Here is a 22,508-nt window from a genome sequence, read left to right as displayed (position 1 = left end):
TCTTCTCTTCCTCATCTTCGAATGCTCCCGGACACAATAGGCACAATTCTGTGAATCGTCTTTCGTACGTGGTAATATCAAATCCTTGGGTTCGTAACCCTCTAAGTTCTGTCTTGAGCTTATTGACCTCGGTTCTGGGACGGTACTTCTCGTTCATCAAGTGCTTGAATGCTGACCACGGTAGTGCGTACGCATCATCTTGTCCCACTTGCTCTAGATAGGTATTCCACCATGTTAACGCAGAACCTGTGAAGGTATGCGTAGCGTACTTCACTTTGTCCTCTTCAGTACACTTACTTATGGCAAACACCGATTCAACCTTCTCGGTCCACCGTTTCAATCCGATCGGTCCTTCGGTTCCATCAAATTCCAAAGGTTTGCAGGCAGTGAATTCTTTGTAGGTGCATCCTACACGATTTCCTGTACTGCTAGATCCAAGGTTATTGTTGGTATGTAGCGCAGCCTGTACTGCGGCTATGTTTGAAGCTAGAAAAGTACGGAATTCCTCTTCATTCATATTCACGGTGTGTCGAGTAGTCGGTGCCATTTCCTTCAAAATAGTTAAATGGAACAAGTTAATCATACAGAATATTAAGAGTAGTTAATAGTATTTCGTAGCATAATATGAACTCATTTATAAAAGCTTTTTCTTCATATTAGCGTTTTATAAGTTTAAATTCGGGTAGTACCTACCCGTTAAGTTCATACTTAGTAGCTAATATACAATTCAACTACTACAATTCTATATGAAAAACTGATTATAATAATATTTCGCGTTCAAACTTTTATACAATATTTTACAAACTTACAATACCGCTTATTTTACATAAAGCATGAAATATAGCACACAATAACTTTGATACAAGATAGTTGTGAAGACAATTCTAGCTAGTACACAAGTCGTTCAGCAAAGGCAATAAAGACACGTAATTCATACGTCTAGAAACAAGTCATGCATTCTGGTTTTACTAGGACTACTTCCCATCCTTGGTCTTGTGCAACATAACCGTTATGGCCGTTGATAAGACAGCATGTTGTAACGTCATCAAAGGGACGAGGGTTACGTAATGTCCAACAGTCCCGTAATAATCTAAAAACCTCATTTCTTACCCCAATTACCGACTCCGTCACTTGTGGAAACGTTTTGTTTAATAGTTGTAGCCCGATGTTCTTGTTCTCACTTTGGTGAGAAGCGAACATTACTAATCCGTAAGCATAACATGCTTCTTTATGTTGCATGTTAGCCGCTTTTTCTAAATCACGAAGTCCAATATTCGGATATATTGAGTCAAAATAATTTCTTAACCCGTTGCGTAAAATAGCATTTGGGTTCCCCGCAATATATGCGTCAAAGTAAACACATCGTAACTTATGGGTTTCCCAATGTGATATCCCCCATCTTTCAAACGAAAGTCTCTTATAAACCAAGACATTCTTGGAACGTTCTTCGAATGTCTTACAAACTGATCTCGCCTTAAATAGTTGTGCCGAAGAATTCTGGCCGACTCTAGACAAGATTTCATCAATCATGTCTCCGGGTAGGTCTCTTAAAATATTGGGTTGTCTATCCATTTTGTGTTTTTAAACTGTAAAATAGACAAGAGTTAGATTCATAAAAAAATACTTATTAATACAAGCAATTTTTACATATATCATAAAGCATAAGAACACTATATTCCATATATTACACCACACGAATACAACTATCTTATTCCGACTCGCTCGTTTCTTCTTCTTCGGTTTTGGTTCGTTTTGCCAAGTTTCTAGGGATATATGATGTTCCCCTAATACGAGCCGTCATTGTCCACATTGGTTTAGAAAAACCTGGTGGTTTAGAGGTTCCCGGGTCATTGTTACAACTTAAGGACTTCGGGGGTTGACGATACATATAAAGTTCATCGGGGTTGGAATTAGATTTCTCTATTTTTATGCCCTTTCCCTTATTATTTTTTTTTGCCTTTTTAAATTCAGTTGGGGTAATTTCTATAACATCATCGGAATTCTCGTCGGAATCCGATTCATCGGAGAATTGGTAATCCTCCCAATATTTTGCTTCCTTGGCGGAAACACCATTGACCATAATTAACTTTGGTCGGTTGGTTGAGGATTTTCTTTTACTTAACCGTTTTATTATTTCCCCCACCGGTTCTATTTCTTCATCCGGTTCCGATTCTTCTTCTGGTTCCGATTCTTCTTCCGGTCCCGACTCTTCTTCCGGTTCCTCTTCGGGAACTTGTGAATCAGTCCACAAATCATTCCAATTTACATTTGACTCTTCATTATTATTAGGTGAGTCAATGGGACTTGTTCTAGAGGTAGACATCTATCACATAATATCAAACACGTTAAGAGATTAATATATCACATAATATTCATATGTTAAAAATATATAGTTTCCAACAAAAATGTTAAGCAATCATTTTTAAAGAAAACACGGTCGAAGTCCAGACTCACTAATGCATCCTAACAAACTCGATAAGACACACTAATGCAAATTTTCTGGTTCTCTAAGACCAACGCTCGGATACCAACTGAAATGTCCCGTTCTTATTGATTAAAAACGTTCCATATTAATTGATTTCGTTGCGAGGTTTTGACCTCTATATGAGACGTTTTTCAAAGACTGCATTCATTTTTAAACAAACCATAACCTTTATTTCATCAATAAAGGTTTAAAAAGCTTTACGTAGATTATCAAATAATGATAATCTAAAATATCCTGTTTACACACGACCATTACATAATGGTTTACAATACAAATATGTTACAACAAAATAAGTTCCTTGAATGCAGTTTTTACACAATATCATACAAGCATGGACTCCAAATCTTGTCCTTATTTAAGTATGCGACAGCGGAAGCTCTTAATAATCACCTGAGAATAAACATGCTTAAAACGTCAACAAAAATATTGGTGAGTTATAGGTTTAACCTATATATATATCAAATCGTAACAATAGACCACAAGATTTCATATTTCAATACACATCCCATACATAGAGATAAAAATCATTCATATGGTGAACACCTGGTAACCGACAATAACAAGATGCATATATAAGAATATCCCCATCATTCCGGGACACCCTTCGGATATGATATAAATTTCGAAGTACTAAAGCATCCGGTACTTTGGATGGGGTTTGTTAGGCCCAATAGATCTATCTTTAGGATTCGCGTCAATTAGGGTGTCTGTTCCCTAATTCTTAGATTACCAGACTTAATAAAAAGGGGCATATTCGATTTCGATAATTCAACCATAGAATGTAGTTTCACGTACTTGTGTCTATTTTGTAAATCATTTATAAAACCTGCATGTATTCTCATCCCAAAAATATTAGATTTTAAAAGTGGGACTATAACTCACTTTCACAGATTTTTACTTCGTCGGGAAGTAAGACTTGGCCACTGGTTGATTCACGAACCTATAACAATATATACATATATATCAAAGTATGTTCAAAATATATTTACAACACTTTTAATATATTTTGATGTTTTAAGTTTATTAAGTCAGCTGTCCTCGTTAGTAACCTACAACTAGTTGTCCACAGTTAGATGTACAGAAATAAATCGATAAATATTATCTTGAATCAATCCACGACCCAGTGTATACGTATCTCAGTATTGATCACAACTCAAACTATATATATTTTGGAATCAACCTCAACCCTGTATCGCTAACTCCAACATTCACATATAGAGTGTCTATGGTTGTTCCGAAATATATATAGATGTGTCGACATGATAGGTCGAAACATTGTATACGTGTCTATGGTATCTCAAGATTACATAATATATAATACAAGTTGATTAAGTTATGGTTGGAATAGATTTGTTACCAATTTTCACGTAACTAAAATGAGAAAAATTATCCAATCTTGTTTTACCCATAACTTCTTCATTTTAAATCCGTTTTGAGTGAATCAAATTGCTATGGTTTCATATTGAACTCTATTTTTTGAATCTAAACAAAAAAAGTATAGGTTTCTAGTCGGAAAAATAAGTTACAAGTCGTTTTTGTAAAGGTAGTCATTTCAGTCGAAAGAACGACGTCTAGATGACCATTTTAGAAAACATACTTCCACTTTGAGTTTAACCATAATTTTTGGATATAGTTTCATGTTCATAATAAAAATCATTTTCTCAGAATAATAACTTTTAAATCAAAGTTTATCATAGTTTTTAATTAACTAACCCAAAACAGCCCGCGGTGTTACTACGACGGCGTAAATCCGGTTTTACGGTGTTTTTCGTGTTTCCAGGTTTTAAATCATTAAGTTAGCATATCATATAGATATAGAACATGTGTTTAGTTGATTTTAAAAGTCAAGTTAGAAGGATTAACTTTTGTTTGCGAACAAGTTTAGAATTAACTAAACTATGTTCTAGTGATTACAAGTTTAAACCTTCGAATAAGATAGCTTTATATGTATGAATCGAATGATGTTATGAACATCATTACTACCTTAAGTTCCTTGGATGAACCTACTTCAAAAGAGAAAAATGGATCTAGCTTCAATGGATCCTTGGATGGCTCAAAGTTCTTGAAGCAAAATCATGACACGAAAACAAGTTCAAGTAAGATCATCACTTGAAATAAGATTATTATAGTTATAGAAATTGAACCAAAGTTTGAATATGATTATTACCTTGTATTAGAATGATAACCTACTGTAAGAAACAAAGATTTCTTGAGGTTGGATGATCACCTTACAAGATTGGAAGTGAGCTAGCAAACTTGAAAGTATTCTTGATTTTATGAAACTAGAACTTTTGGAATTTATGAAGAACACTTAGAACTTGAAGATAGAACTTGAGAGAGTTCAATTAGATGAAGAAAATTGAAGAATGAAAGTGTTTGTAGGTGTTTTTGGTCGTTGGTGTATGGATTAGATATAAAGGATATGTAATTTTGTTTTCATGTAAATAAGTCATGAATGATTACTCATATTTTTGTAATCTTATGAGATATTTCATGCTAGTTGCCAAATGATGGTTCCCACATGTGTTAGGTGACTCACATGGGATGCTAAGAGCTGATCATTGGAGTGTATATACCAATAGTACATACATCTAAAAGCTGTGTATTGTACGAGTACGAATACGGGTGCATACGAGTAGAATTGTTGATGAAACTGAACGAGAATGTAATTGTAAGCATTTTTGTTAAGTAGAAGTATTTTGATAAGTGTATTGAATTCTTTCAAAAGTGTATAAATACATATTAAAACACTACATGTATATACATTTTAACTGAGTCGTTAAGTCATCGTTAGTCGTTACATGTAAGTGTTGTTTTGAAACCTTTAGGTTAACGATCTTGTTAAATGTTGTTAACCCAATGTTTATAATAACAAAAGAGATTTTAAATTATTATATTATCATGATATTATGATGTACGAATATCTCTTAATATGATATATATACATTAAATGTCGTTACAACGATAAACGTTACATATATGTCTCGTTTCAAAATCATTAAGTTAGTAGTCTTGTTTTTACATATGTAGTTCATTGTTAATATAATTAATGATATGTTTACTTATCATAATATCATGTTAACTATATATATAACCATATATATGTCATCATATAGTTTTTTACAAGTTTTAACGTTCGTGAATCACCGGTCAACTTGGGTGGTCAATTGTCTATATGAAACCTATTTCAATTAATCAAGTCTTAACAAGTTTGATTGCTTAACATGTTGGAAACATTTAATCATGTAAACATCAATCTCAATTAATATATATAAACATGGAAAAGTTCGGGTCACTACACATATCGACCCATGTATATATATTATTTGGAACAACCATAGACACTCTATATGCAGTAATGTTGGAGTTAGCTATACAGGGTTGAGGTTGATTCCAAAAATATATATGCTTTGAGTTGTGATCTAGCCTAAGACGTGTATACAATGGGTCATGGATTGATCCAAGATAATATATATCGATTTATTTCTGTACATCTAACTATGGATAACTAGTTGTAGGTTATTAACGAGGATAGCTGACTTAATAAGCTTAAAACATTAAAATGTATTAAAAAATGTTGTAAATATATTTTGAACCTACTTTGATATATATGTACATATTTGTTATAGGTTCGTGAATCGACCAGTGGCCAAGTCTTACTTCCCGACGAAGTAAAAATCTGTGAAAGTGAGTTATAGTCCCACTTTTAAAATCTAATATTTTGAGATGAGAATACATGCAACTTTATAAATATTTTATGAAATAGACACAAGTAAATGAAACTACATTATATAGGTGAATGATCGAAGCCGAATATGCCCCTTTTTAGCTTGGTAGCCTAAGAATTTGGGAACAGACCCCCAAATTGACGCGAATCCTAAAGATAGATCTATCGGGCCCAACATGCCCCATTCTGGAATTTGGAATGCTTTAGTACTTCGAAATTATCATGTCCGATGGGTGTCCCGAAATTATGGGGATATTCTATATGCATCTTGTTAATGTCGGTTACCAGGTGTTCACCATATGAATGATTTTTATCTCTATGTATGGGGTGTATTGAAATATGAAATCTTGTGGTCTATTATTATGATTTGATAATATATAGGTTAAACCTATAACTCACCAACATTTTTGTTGACGTTTTAAGCATGTTTATTCTCAGGTGATTATTAAGAGCTTCCGCTGTTGCATACTAAAATAAGGACAAGATTTGGAGTCCATGCTTGTATGATATTGTGTAAAAACTGCATTTAAGAAATTTTTTTTGATGTAATATATTCTTATTGTAAACCATTATGTTATGGTCGTGTGTAAACAGTATATTTTAGATTATCATTATTTGATAATCTACGTAATGTTTTTTTTAAACCTTTATCGATAAAATAAAGGTTATGCTTGTTTTAAAAATGAATGCAGTCTTTGAAAAACGTCTCATATAGAGGTCAAAACCTCGCGACGAAATCAATTAATATGGAACGTTTATAATCAATATGAACGGGACATTTCAACAGCTATGTGTTAAACGTTTACTCAGTTTCCGAGAGTTTTTCAGGTGCATAACTGTATGCATAATCTTTCCTTCCGTAGATGAAGTGCGGTTGGTTCATCCATTCGATTGAGGTGTTTTCAAGATTCATGAAAAGTTTGAATGCAGATTGTAATCGTCAAGATATAAATGAGGTTTAAGATGAAATCAAGTGGCAAACTTGAAGGAATGTTTAGTTTCATATGTTATAATCAATATTTTAATTTATTTTAATTGTCCAATGTTAGTAGCCCACAGTTAGTAGTTCACAGTTAATAGTTCAATAATTCATATATAGTTTAATATATAATATTCGAATTAATTAATACGTATCGTAACCCATTGTATACATGTCTCAGACTCGATCACAACTCAAAGTATATATATTATTTTAGAATCAACCTCAACCCTGTATAGCTAACTCGATCATTACTGCATATAGAGTGTCTATGGTTATTTCAAATAATATATATAGATGACGTCGATATGATATGTCAAAACTTTGTATACGTGTCCCGATATTTAAATGCGTAAATAACAGTATTTAAATGACGATAAATAAAGTGCGTAAAATAAATAACAGAAATTAAATGACGATAAATAAAATTGCGAGAATTAAAATTGCGATAAATAAATTGCGATAATTAAATGTAATAAGGAATTAACAGTTAGCTAGGAACAGTTAGCTAGGATTTTGTTAGCGTGGTTTCTTAACAAAATTTCTCATAGTTAATTTGTTTGTTTCTAACAAATTTTATTTTTGTCCAATGTTTTCTTCATTATGCCACTTATTGGATTCTGGTAGGTCAAAATCCAAATATGAAATTGAATGAAAATGGTTATTTTGTGGTGAACGGATTCGTATATGAGTGGATTTGAGCAGTATTGTTAATGACTGCTGAATCTGAACTGAAGAATGTACAGTGTAACTTACTAATGTGAAATCTAAATATTCTTCGGGTATTACCTACCCGTTAAAATATTTTCACCATTAACAATTTGTACAAAAGAATTTTTAATTACAGTCTTCATATACTTACATATATATTTTCTTCAGATGTAATTACGGATTTAATGAGTTAATATAACATTAACTCATTTGATTTACTGTTAGAACTAGAATACATAATCTCTAAAACATTAGAGATTACATAATTGCCATGTAAACAAAGATAAATGATCTATAACTTTATGTCGAACGATGATTATCGATGTAGAACGATATGTAGAACGAAGATTATCGATGTAGAACGATATGTAGAACGAAGATTATGCTCGAGGTATAGATTTGTGATGTCTAGGCGTGCGATGTTGAGGCTTGTGTTGTTGGTGGTACAACTGTTGATGCTGGTGGTACTGTTGGTGCCGGTGATGCTGCTGGTGCTTGTAAGTTTTGCACCATATTCTACAAAGCTATTACTCGAGCGCGAAGTTTATTGACTTCTTCCATTACCCCGGGATGATTGACGGTTGGAACGAGCGGATGTATAAGGTTTTGAATTTGAGATAGTATATAGTCATGGTGAGGTATTCGGGAAATGAGGGTGAAAAGGGTGTTTCGGACTGGTTCGCCTGTAAGTGCTTCAGGTTCTTCGCCAAGAGGAGAATTTGGTTGATGGAAAGGATCGCCTTTTTTCTCGTCTCCATTGATTAAGTCAACTATGAACCCATCCCCAATTCATCCAGAATTGGTGATGACTGATTGGTTGATCCATTCCGGTCACACTGCTTTCGGAGCTAAGGTGAATATTCAAGTCGGAATAGCCATCGGAATCCGAGGGACTCGAACTTGTTGTTGGATCCATCTTGTTCGATCAGGGAATTGATTTTCGATATGAAATAGATTATAGGACTTAGATTGATATTCTTAAATACATATTTTCATATGTATATATATATATATATATATATATATATATATATATATATATATATATATATATATATATATATATATAATACCAAAATCTCATAAGTACGGAGGATTCTTCGAAAGCTGTCAGGCAAAATTTACAGTAATAGATACGCTAAGATATGAATTTGTCTATACACTATCGATGCAGTAAATGCAGTAAGATGTGTCTAGACTTAAGAATGATAAGCAGGTAATTTTCAACACGAAATGATAAGTAAAACTTTTGACATGCAGACACGGTCGAAGTCCAGACTCACTAATGCATCTAATCAACTATCAATTAGACACACTAATGCAAGACCTGGTTCACTAAGACCACCTCTTTGATACCACATGAGACATGTGGGGAGGTATCCCACTCAGTGCCTTCTCAGCTAACTACCTGGTGACCACTGAGCGTACCTCAGACACTGATTTTACAGCCCTACCTCTCAGCAAAGCCAACCATAATCGGACCGCGAGGAGTAAGAGCCAATGTTTCGTCACAAGTAACACTGTGTATAACGACTCTCATTTTTCCATTCTACATTTCTCATTTTTCCATTCAATACTTTTCCTTATTAAATGCCCAATAAAATAATTAAACTTAATAAGTAAACTTTAATCGATAAAGGTTAAGCGTCAAGAATTATAAAATACGATAATTAACTTTGTATATTAATTGACAAGTTAATAAAAATAATAAGTTAATAAACTTTTGAGAGTAAATAAATAGCTAAAAAGACTTGTGTAATTAAAATGAATAAACTTGGATAATTAAGGGTTTATTAAGCTAAATTAAAGTACAAGGACTAAAGTTAAAAATCACAAACCCTAACCCTAAAAGCCCTAACCGAATTTTGAAGGGTAAAATTACCCTTTTACCCCTCTAATTTTCAGCCCAAGTCATCCCCCATAACCCCTTCTCCAAGCCTACTTGTTCCCTAAGTAATTTCTTATTAAAACCTAATTCTAGAATGCTCCTATCCTCCCTATAAATAGACCCCTAGGCTAAACCATTCCATGTACCAAATCATAATTACATCCCTCACTCAAAAAAATCTCTCTCTCCCTCTCTTGAATTCGGCCAAAACCGAATCCATCACCATCCCATCGAAATCCTTGAGGGTTTCCAAGTAATCTTCAAGTGTTCTTCGCGTTCTTCGTGATCTTCAAGAATCTTCAAGGTGTTCTTCAAGATATTCAAGGCTTTGATCTTCCATCTTCATCAAGTTCTTCTTTTCTTTGTTAATCTTCTTGGATCTTCAAAGGTATAACATAAAACTCTAAACTATTTCCTTAATTCTTTGATCTTTGTTTTAATCTATTTTCACATAAAATCATAAACACATAAACATAAGAACAAACCTAGATCTATACATGTAAAAAAATAATATATATATATATATATATATATATATATATATATATATATATATATATATATATATATATATATATATGTATAATGTCGACTAGGGAAAAAAAAGGGGGAAACTTTGATCTTTAAAAACCTAGATTATAATTAGGAGATTTGTTAGTGTTTAATTAAGGAAACAAAATAACTATATATACATATACATATATATCGATGTATATATATATATATATATATATATATATATATATATATATATATATATATATATACTTGTAAAAATTAAATCTTTATATATATATATATATATATATATATATATATATATATATATATATATACACGATTACATATAAATATACATACTAAACCCCTAAACCCTAGTTATACCTAAACTATACTACTTTAATCAAACCCTAGTTTCATTAAAAACCTAATTAATTATTAAACTCTAATTCATTAAACCTAACCCTAATTAATACCACTTTAAATTATTAAACCCTAATCATTACCTAATCATTACTACATTAAATAAAACCCTAATTTACTAAAATTTACTAAACCCTAATTTATAAAAACCTAAGACACTAATTACTAAACCCTAGTTAATTAAATACCACTTTAAATAACTAACTCTAATTAATGAAACCCTAATACTACTTATACTATTAATTAACATATATACACTATTACTATTACTAGCACCTATAACCTACTACTTATATTATAACACTTAAGAACGTTTTGGGATATGTATTACAGATGTATAGATCTTCGAACTTTCTTTAGTTATCTTTCCTATTTTTACATCTATGTAAAGGCTATGCCTTAAAACTATTTCTAATTCCAAATCGTGTATTAAGGCTTATTTAATGCCTCGTTCCTTAATAAAATAAAGTGTTTTATTTATATCATGTGATATTAAAACTTTATCTTATTCCTGCTTGTAATTGATCAACCCTATAATTTGTTAACTTATCTGACTTATGTTCACTTATGTAGCGACATCATGGTTCGTCCAGTTGCACCTACTGTTAACAATATTGTCTTGACTACTGAGCAATTCCAACAACTACTCACTGCCACACAAGGCAACAACCAAGTTAACAATGTTAATCCTCAACCGAAACCTTGTTCCTACAAGGATTTTTCAAACTGTCATCCTCCTGCATTTAAGGGAACTGAGGAAGCTATCGAACTAGTCCATTGGTTCGAGAAGATGGAATCTATTTTCTGTATTTGTAACTGTGGTGATGACGATCGAGTAAAGTATGCCACTAGCTCATTGGGTGGTAATGCTTTAACTTGGTGGACTGCTCATGCCAAGTCCGTAGGAATCGATAATGCTAATGCAATTCCATGGGACAAAATCAAAAGCATGATGGTCAACAAATTTTGCCCGAGGAGCCAAGTTCAGAAACTTGAAGCTGAGTTCTAGGAACTCAAGGTCAAGGGTTCTGATATTGAGAACTACACCAATCATTATTTGGAACTTTCTACTTTATGTCCTGAAATGTTTCCTACCGAAGCTAGAAGAATTGAGCGGTATATCGAAGGTCTTCCCGAGGATGTTCATGGGAATGTTATAGCTATTGAGAAGGTTACTCTGGATGCTGTGATTCTTATGGTACAAAATCTGATGTTGGCCAAGAGAAAAAGAGCGTCGGCCAATAAGCAGGTTGAAACCAAGGGTAATGATGGTAAGAGGAAGTTTGAGCCATCTTAAGGTTCGGCTCAGAATGATAATAAGAAGCCTGCGGATAACACAAGGTCGAATTATAAGGGTACTTATCCCTTCTGTATTCGTTGTGAGAGGCATCACCCGAGGAAGTGTACTGCGGTTTGTGCGTTGTGTAAGAAAGTGGGACACGTTGCTAAGACGTGTAAGACTCCTCCAAAGGATAAGGCTATTGTTCCAGCCAAAGCTCCTCCAACCTGCTATACTTGTGGAGAAAAGGGACACATTAGTCTTAATTATCCTAAGAAGAAGGATAATCCCGCTACTGGAGCTAATGCTACTACTACGAAGGGTCGTGCATTTGTTATCACTGCTGCTAAAGCCCGAGATGAGGATGAAGTCATCACGGGTACGTATCTTGTCAATAATTGTTATGTAACTATTTTATTCGATACTGGTGCCGACCGAAGTTATGTGTCTAGTGATTTTTGTATCCTATTTACTAAAAAGCCTCAACCCTTAGAAACTAAACGATTAGTAGAAGTAGCCATCGAAAAGATCATGCAAGTCAATAAAATCTATAAAAACTGCAAATTAATCTTAGCCAATAAGGAATTTAAGATAGACTTTTTGCCGATCGAGCTCGGAAGTTTTGACGTTGTAGTCGGAATGGATTGGTTACGTCCATTACATGCTGCCATCATGTGTTACGATAAAACTGTTAATGTTCCATTGGGAAATGGAGAGACTCTCATCATCCAAGGTGAAAAGAGTGGTTTCAATCTCAACATCATCTCCTGTATTAAAACTCGCAAATACCTTATGAAGGGTTATCCAGCTATTCTAGCTCACGTTAAGATGGTTGAATCGAAAGAGAAGTGTATTGAAGATATACCTGTGGTTAAAGACTTTCTCGATGTGTTTCCCGAAGATCTTCCTGGTCTTCCATCTCCTCGACAAGTTGAATTTCAAATTGATTTAACTCCTAGTGCTGCTCCTATTGCTAAAGCGCCATATCGTTTAGCACCCTCCGAGATGAAGGAATTATCCAACCAGCTCCAAGAACTATTGGATAAAGGTTTCATTCATCCTAGCTCGTCCCCATGGGGAGCTCCTATTCTGTTTGTTAAGAAGAAAGATGGTACGTTAAGGATGTGTATAAATTATCGCGAACTTAACAAGCTTACTATCAAGAACCGTTATCCGTTTCCGCGTATTGATGATCTATTCGACTAACTTCAAGGGTCAAGCGTCTATTCAAAGATTGATTTGAGATCTGGTTATCACCAACTCCAAGTCAAGGAATCCGATATTCCTAAGACTGCTTTTCGTACTCGATATGGACATTATGAATTCTGTGTCATGCCTTTTGGTTTGAACAATGCTCCTGCTGTATTCATGGATCTTATAAATCGTGTCTGCAAGCCTTACCTCGATAAATTCGTTATTGTGTTCATTGACGATATTTTGATCTATTCCAAGAGTGAGAAAAAACATGAGCAACATTTGCGTATGATTCTTGAACTCTTAAGAAAGGAACAACTCTATGCTAAATTTTCTAATTGCAAGTTTTGGCTCAAAACCGTACAATTTCTTAGACATGTTGTTAATAGAATAGGAATACATGTCGATCCAGCTAAGATCACTGCTATTCGGAACTGGGAGATACCAAAGACTGTGAAACATATTCGCCTATTTTTTGGGACTTGCCGGTTACTATCGAAGGTTCATAAAAGATTTTTCTCTCATTGCTAAACCTCTTACAAAGCTAACTCAAAAATGGAAGAAATTTGAGTGGTCCGAAGAACATGAGTCTGCTTTCAAGATTCTGAAGGAGAAATTGACCACAGCCCCGATTCTATCTTTACCTGAAGGTACTGATGATTTTGTTGTTTACTGCGATGCTTTGAAGCAAGGCTTTGGTTGTGTTTTAATGCAACGTGAGAAGGTTATCGCTTACGCATCTAGGCAGTTGAAGAAACATGAAGAAAACTATACCACACATGACCTTGAGTTAGGTGCCGTGGTATTTGCATTAAAGATATGGAGACATTATTTGTATGGTACCGATTTTACGGTGTACACTGATCATAAAAGTCTTCGACACATCTTTGATCCAAAACAGCTGAACATGAGGCAAAGCCGATGGCTCGAGTTATTGAACGATTATCACTGTGAGCTGAAATATCATCCTGGCAAGGCGAATGTAGTTGCCGATGCCCTTAGTTGGAAAGACGATGTTAAACGTGTTCGTGCTCTAAACCTGAAAATCAAATCAAATCTTATCTCACAAATCTGTGAAGCTCAATTGGAAGCCATTAAACCGACACTTATTAAAGGTGAAGGACCCATTGGTTTTGAGAACCAATTTCAAGTGAAAGCTAATGGTACATGGTATTTTGGCAATAGAATTTGGGTTCCTCATTTCGGTAATCTCCGTGAACTAGTCTTGGATGAAGCTCATAAGACTAGATATTCTATTCATCCCGGTTCCAGTAAGATGTATCACGATGTGAAGCAATTCTACTGGTGGCCTAATATGAAAGCCGACATTGCCACTTATGTTAGTAAGTGTCTTACTTGTTTGAAGGTCAAGGCCGAGCATCAAAAGCCTTCTGGTCTATTGACACAACCAGATATTCCGCAGTGGAAGTGGGAATGTATCACTATGGACTTTGTTACTAAGTTACCGAAGACTGCGAATGGTAAAGATACTATTTGGGTCGTAGTTGACCGCCTTACTAAATCTGCACATTTCATACCAATCAAGGAAACCGACAAGATGGAGAGATTAGCACAGCTTTATATTAAAGAAATCGTCTCACGTCATGGTGTTCCTATCTCGATTATTTCTGATCGTGACAGTCGATTTGTTTCTAGATTCTGGAAAACTTTACAATCTGCTCTTGGAACTCAACTCGACATGAGTACAGCCTATCATCCTCAAACTGATGGTCAAAGTGAATAGACTATTCAAACCATGGAAGATATGCTACGTGCTTGTGCAATCGATTTCGGCAAAGGTTAGGATAGACACCTACCTTTGATTGAATTTTCCTACAATAACAGTTATCACTCTAGCATTAAAGTTGCATCTTTTGAAGCTTTATATGGACGAAAATGTAGATCCCCTCTGTGTTGGGATGAACTTGAGGACATACATTTAACTGGTCCCGAAATTATTCACAAAACTACAGAAAAGATCATTCAGATTAAGCAACGTTTAGAAACTGCCCGTAGCCGACAGAAGAGCTATGCCGATAAGAAACGAAAAGAAATCGAATACCAAGTTGGAGATAAAGTCATGTTGAAAGTATCCCCTTGGAAAGGTGTTGTTCGCTTCGATAAGCGAAGTAAACTCAGTCCACGATATGTAGGACCTTTCACAATCACTGAAAGGGTCGGTCCTATGGCATACCAATTAGAACTATCAACCGAACTCAGTCAAGTACATGATGTGTTTCATTCTCAAATCTTAAATGATGTATTGCTGATGACACACTCGTTATTCCTCTGGATGATGTTCGCATTAATGAACAAATGCACTTCGTTGAAGAACCTATAGAAATCATGGAAGGAGAAGTCAAACAAACGCGTAAAAGCAACATACCTATCGTTAAAGTCCGGTGAAATTCGCGTAGAGGCCCCGGATATACCTGGGAACGCAAAGACCATATGAAACGGAAATATCCCCATCTCTTCTCAACTGCTGATGCAAACAAGGAAACTACCTAAAAACTTCGGGACGAAGTTTTCAATAACGGGGAGGTACTATAACGACTCTCATTTTTCCATTCTATATTTCTCATTTTTCCCTTCAATACTTTTCCTTATTAAATGCCCAATAAAATAATTAAACTTAATAAGTAAACTTTAATCGATAAAGGTTAAGCGTTAAGAATTATAAAATACGATAATTAACTTTGTATATTAATTGACAAGTTAATAAAAATAATAAGTTAATAAACTTTTGAGAGTAAATAAATAGCTAAAAAGACTTGTGTAATTAAAATGAATAAACTTGGATAATTAAGGGTTTATTAAGCTAAATTAAAGTACAAGGACTAAAGTGAAAAATCATAAACCCTAACCCTAAAAGCCCTAACCAAATTTTGAAGGGTAAAATTACCCTTTTACCCCTCTAAATTTCGGTCCAAGTCATCCCCCATAACCCCTTCTCCAAGCCTACTTGTTCCCTAAGTAATTCCTTATTAAAACCTAATTCTAGAATGCTCCTATCCTCCCTATAAATAGACCCCTAGGCTAAACCATTCCATGTACCAAATCATAATTACATCCCTCACACAAAAAAAATCTCTCTCTCCCTCTCTTGAATTCGGCCAAAACTGAATCCATCACCATCCCATCGAAATCCTTGAGGGTCTCCAAGTAATCTTCAAGTGTTCTTCGCGTTCTTCGTGATCTTCAAGAATCTTCAAGGTGTTCTTCAAGATATTCAAGGCTTTGATCTTCCATCTTCATCAAGTTCTTCTTTTCTTTGTTAATCTTCTTGGATCTTCAAAGGTATAACATAAAACTCTAAACTATTTCCTTAATTCTTTAATCTTTGTTTTAATCTATATTCACATAAAATCATAAACACATAAGCATAAGAACAAACCTAGATCTATACATGTAAAAAAAATAATATATATATATATATATATATATATATATATATATATATATATATATATATATATATATATATATATATATATATGTATGTATGTATAATGTCGACTAGGAAAAAAAAAGGGGGAAACTTTGATCTTTAAAAACCTAGATTATAATTAGGAGATTTGTTAGTGTTTAATTAAGGAAACAAAATAACTATATATACATATACATATATATCGATGCATATATATATATACTTGTAAAAATTAAATCTTTGTATATATATATATATATATATATATATATATATATATATACATACACACGATTACATATACATATACATATACATACTAAAACCCTAAACCCTAGTTATACCTAAACTATACTACTTTAATCACCCTAGTTTCATTAAAAACCTAATTAATTATTAAACCCTAATTCATTAAACCTAACCCTAATTAATACCACTTTAAATTATTAAACCCTAATCATTACTACATTAAATAAAACCCTAATTTACTAAAATTTACTAAACCCTAATTTATAAAAACCTAGGACACTAATTACTAAACCCTAGTTAATTAAATACCACTTTAAATAACTAACTCTAATTAATGAAACCCTAATACTACTTATACTATTAATTAACATGTATACACTATTACTATTACTAGCACCTATAACCTACTACTTATATTATAACACTTAAAAACATTTTGGGATATGTATTAGAGATGTATAGATCTTCGAACTTTCTTGACGAATGGTTCTACAAGACTCTAGGTAGAGGGTTTGGACTTCCGATTTAAAGGGTCCTATGGCTCAAGCCCCTAGATCTCAAATGGCCATTCGAAGGGAAATGGGTGATTGGAAGCTGATCTAATACGACAAGTATCCTAAAATGGAAAACACTCTTTAAGTAGAAACTTTCTAAGTATAGAAACTTACTAGGAATAGAAACTTAGTGAAACAAACTATATATAAACACGTACTTAAACTCAATCATGGCCAAAACACTTAACTACTCTTAAATGTCAATAGGTTGACTTTTCTGCTCACTCGTTCAACTCTCTATTCCGAGGAATAACTCTCTCTACTTACTAAGGTGAATTCATAGCCCCACTTACTATTGCGCAACTTATTTACTTTTACTTTTCTTTGGGTGAGACACATGCTGTTTTTACTTTTTACAACTTAGACACAAGTACCAAACTTAAACTATGCTATACCCGGCTATGTCCGACTAAGTTCCTACAGTGATATTTTTAATTGATGCGGCATGCTTAATTATTGGGGGTAGGCCTATTGGGAGTAACGTCCCCGATACATTTGACTAAGTCTTTGTATTACTTGATAATGAAATTAAAACCGACAAGGACAGACACAACTTTTCATGGGGCAAACTTGAACGTTTAGTCTAAATATCATGCTTTGGCATAACTTTAGATCCTGCGGGAGATCAACTTTACAAACTAAATCTTGTGGTCTAAAACAACGGTCAAACTTTTGTTAAACCTATGAACTTCACTCAACCTTTTTGGTTGACACTTTAGCATGTTTTATCTCAGGTGCTGTTTGATTCAAGCTTACTTAACTACTGCTTATGTGATGCTACTTGGACATAGGATCAAGAGATTATCTCATATTTTACTATTGCAGTTAAACATTTACTCATTCCTTTGTAACGACATTTCATTTTCCGCTGCGTACTCTCAATAAAGTTTGATTTTATCATTTAGTATTGTTCTCGTTATCATAATATGTTGGTATATTTTGATATTAAGTCACATTTCGCCCAGGCCTTAACTGGGGGTATGATACTGTGAGAACCCTCTCTACGATTAAGCCGATTAAACAGCTTAAACTAGCTCTGATACCACATGAGATGACCCATCCTAATCCATAAGGACGAATACAATAACATATGATTACATTGTGAGGTATTTGACCTCTAAATGATATATTTTACAAACATTGCATTCATTTTTAAAAGACAAACTTTCATTACATCGAAAGTTAACAGGTATGCATACCATTTCATATTATATCAACTATCAATGACTTAATAATAATCCTGTTGAGCTCAACGACTCGAATGCAACATATTTTGAAATATGCCATGAATAACTCCAAGTAATATCTTTTAAAATGAGCTAATGCACAGCGGAAGATTTCTTTAATACCTGAGAATAAACATGCTTTCAAGTGTCAACCAAAAGGTTGGTGAGTTCATTAGTTTATCGTAAACATTTATTTCCATCATTTTAATAGACCACAAGATTTCAGATATTTAATTGTACACGTAACCCGAGTACATAATAACACGCGTAACCCACGAATTAAAATTCATTCATATGGTGAACTCTTGATAACCGAACTAACAGGATGCATATAGAATATCCCCATCATTCCGGGACTCTCATCGGACATGATAATCGAAGTACTAAAGCATTCGTAACCCGAATGGGACGTGTCGAGGTCCATAGATCTATCTTTAGGATTCGCGTCAATTGGTGGCAATTATCATAAACACCAATTCTTAGGCTACCAAGCTAAAAAGGGGCATATTCGATTTTGATAATCCAACCATAGAATGTAGTTTCGATTACTTGTTTCTATTTCGTAAAACATTTATAAAAGCAGCGCATGTATCCTCAGTCCCAAAAATATATATTGCAAAAGTATTTAAAAAGGGAGCAAATGAAACTCACGATACGATATTTTGTAGTAAAAATATACATATGAAGGAACTGAACAATGCAGGGTTGGCCTCGGATTCACGAACCTTTATCATTTATATATATATATATATATATATATATATATATATATATATATATATATATATATATATATATATATATATATATTAACACACATAATTGTAATCGAACAACTTTATATTTATTTTATTATGTATTAAGATTAATATTCTTATATATACTTTATTAATACTTATAATATGTTATAATACTTATTTGATATATAATTCAATTAACATTATAATATTGTATTAGTTAAAACATAATTTTATGTAATATTAGTATACTTATGTAATAAATATATATTTAATGTACAAAATATTTATTTGTTAGAATGATAGTTTTGAAAATATTTGTTTACTAATAATAATAACAATAATAATAATAATAATAATAATAATAATAATAATAATAATAATAATAATAATAATAATAATAACTTTATTAATAATGATAATACTAATACAAAAATGAAAATGATAATTTTTAATAATAATGATACTAATAATGTTATTAATAATAATAATGTTAACAATCATAATAATACTGATAATAATATTAATACTAATACTAATGTTAATAATAATAATAACAAAATTTTATTAATCTTTTTAATACTAATGAAAATAATATTAATAATAATAATAATAATAAAAATAATAATAATAATAATAATAATAATAATGATATTACTAATACTAACAATAATGATAATAATATTAATTGTATGAATGATACTAATAATTATATTTTTTAATATTTGTAATAATAATAATAATAATTAATAATAATAATGATAATAATAATAAGTAGTAAGTGTACTACCTCAAAGAAGTAGTCCTAAAAAAATGCCCAAGTCCGGGTTTGAACCCGCGACATCCTGCTAACCCAATAACATCCTTAACATGTATCATCGTCCTCCTTATCATACGATTCATCAAAATTCTATCGAAGTCTCATATTCATCATTAATTATATCGTTATCATAATCATAATCATACTTAGACTATCCTTCTCGACACCATAGTCTTTACCCGATCAACATCATCATTAGATTAAGGTAACATCTATAATCATTATCATTATCCTAAGTTTCAGTTGTACGTATATTATTATTACCACACACCATCATCATACTTGCTAACATCATCTAATCACCTTCGTGACTCATCATCTTATCATCGTATATTATACTGTCATCGAGCCTCACCATCATTTTGTGACTGAGCAACATGTATAATCAGAGTGGGCTAAACTATGCTATTGTGTCCAGGGCCTAATGTAAGAAGATAATACCGACCCTTTACAAATATTAAACCAAGTTATCAGTCCAAGAGAAATGGTCCATTAACAGCCCAAGAGACTTAGTCCAATTCGTTCATCTTCATTACTTTAGCCGTTGGTTTTAAAAGCCCAACAACATAAATTAAATCAATTGTTACGGTATAGTGGGTGCGGGGTTCACCTGATATATAAAAAAAACACAACTGCATCATCAATCGTTATCACCTTTATCATCTTTATTTCCACCAGAATATCATCATCTATCATGCCATTTTTACTTGTTACACAGAAACAAGAATAACAGTGAAATAGTAGCGCAACAATGGTGTTTTCGAACCTAATTTGCAGCAGTAACTTTCGTACAGCAACAAAAAAGAGAAGCTGCAGTAGCAGGTGGGTTTGCAAGCTGAATAGTGGTGAGTTGCAATGGTTTCACAGGAAATAGAATATAAGGTTGTAGGATTGTTTGTGATAGTTCACGAAACTAGAAAGAAGAAGAGAGATAGATGGTTTACTATGGTGGGTTTAAGTAGGTGTATTGTTCATCGCACAAAAACAGAAAAACGAAAGATAAAGATGATGATGGTGGTGGTGATAGTTTACGACTGAAAATGGGAAACATTTATAGTAGTTTTTCGAAGGGTGTTTTTAATGGTGGAGGTGTGGTTCTCGAATGAATTTCACGGTGGTTAGTGGTGTTTGAGGTGGTGTTTGTAGTTCCCATATAACATGAAAAAGGAAAGAAAACGCAGCAGCGGTCAAGCAGTTCTTCGTGGTTTCGTTTAATGAAGATGATGATGGTTGGTGTTTTAACAACGAGAAGAAACAGAAAATTAAATGAATGGGTCTTGAATGATTGAATAGACAAATAACACAAGGTTTGGGTGTTTCGTGGGTGTTCATGGTGTCGTGGTTGGCGGGTCGTTCAAAATAGAAAACCTTAAGTGGGTTTAATGGCGAGTGATTGTTCGTTCTTGACCCCAAAACAGAAATAAAACTGTGGGGTTAGGAGGTGGTGATAATTGTTCATCGAACCAAAACAGAAAAAGAAGAAAAAGAGTTTGAATGGTTGTGGTGTTCTCAACTAAAACAGATTCAGGTTTATAGATGATAGTGGTGTGGTTATATTAAGATGTTTACTCGTATATATGTGATGATTGATATCATCTTTTAAGTTATTGTATATATATAGTAATATATTATTACAACATGATACATATAAAACGTGGGAATTGAAAAACAATAATTTAATATTTTAATTGTTTTAGCAGCCTCTTTATTGGATTAATGTGCCGACAGTTTTTCCCGGATAATATAACGTACTCTGTTATTAATCAATGGCGGATAAAAAATATACTCAGATAAATTCCAAATTTTTAGGACAATTATATTTATTTATTTCTGTCATTATGGTATAAAATTCGATCATTAATTTATTAAATAAAAATTACATCAACTGTTCCGCTCGATCCTGGGTAAAATATAAAAAGTGTTAAAATTTAATAACTAGATCCTAAATACATTTTTAGTAAGCCTAAAATTTATAGAACTCATTTTCAGATCACCGTTTATTTTAAAATCATATAAGTTTGAATTTAATTTGCTTAATATCAATCGAAACATCAATTAGTATTACCATCATTTAATATTTATTTTTAATATACTTTATATATATATATATATATATATATATATATATATATATATATATATATATATATATATATATATATATATATATATATATATATATATATATATATATATATATATATATATATATATATATATATATATATGTTTTTAAATAATAATTATTATAATATCATATCTCATAATAACAACATTTAATATTTCAAATTATACTTCCAATTAT

Source organism: Rutidosis leptorrhynchoides, chromosome 6 (genome assembly GCF_046630445.1).
Source record: "Rutidosis leptorrhynchoides isolate AG116_Rl617_1_P2 chromosome 6, CSIRO_AGI_Rlap_v1, whole genome shotgun sequence".
Taxonomy (NCBI): Eukaryota; Viridiplantae; Streptophyta; class Magnoliopsida; order Asterales; family Asteraceae; genus Rutidosis; species Rutidosis leptorrhynchoides.
Note: the sequence above shows the minus strand (reverse complement) of the source record.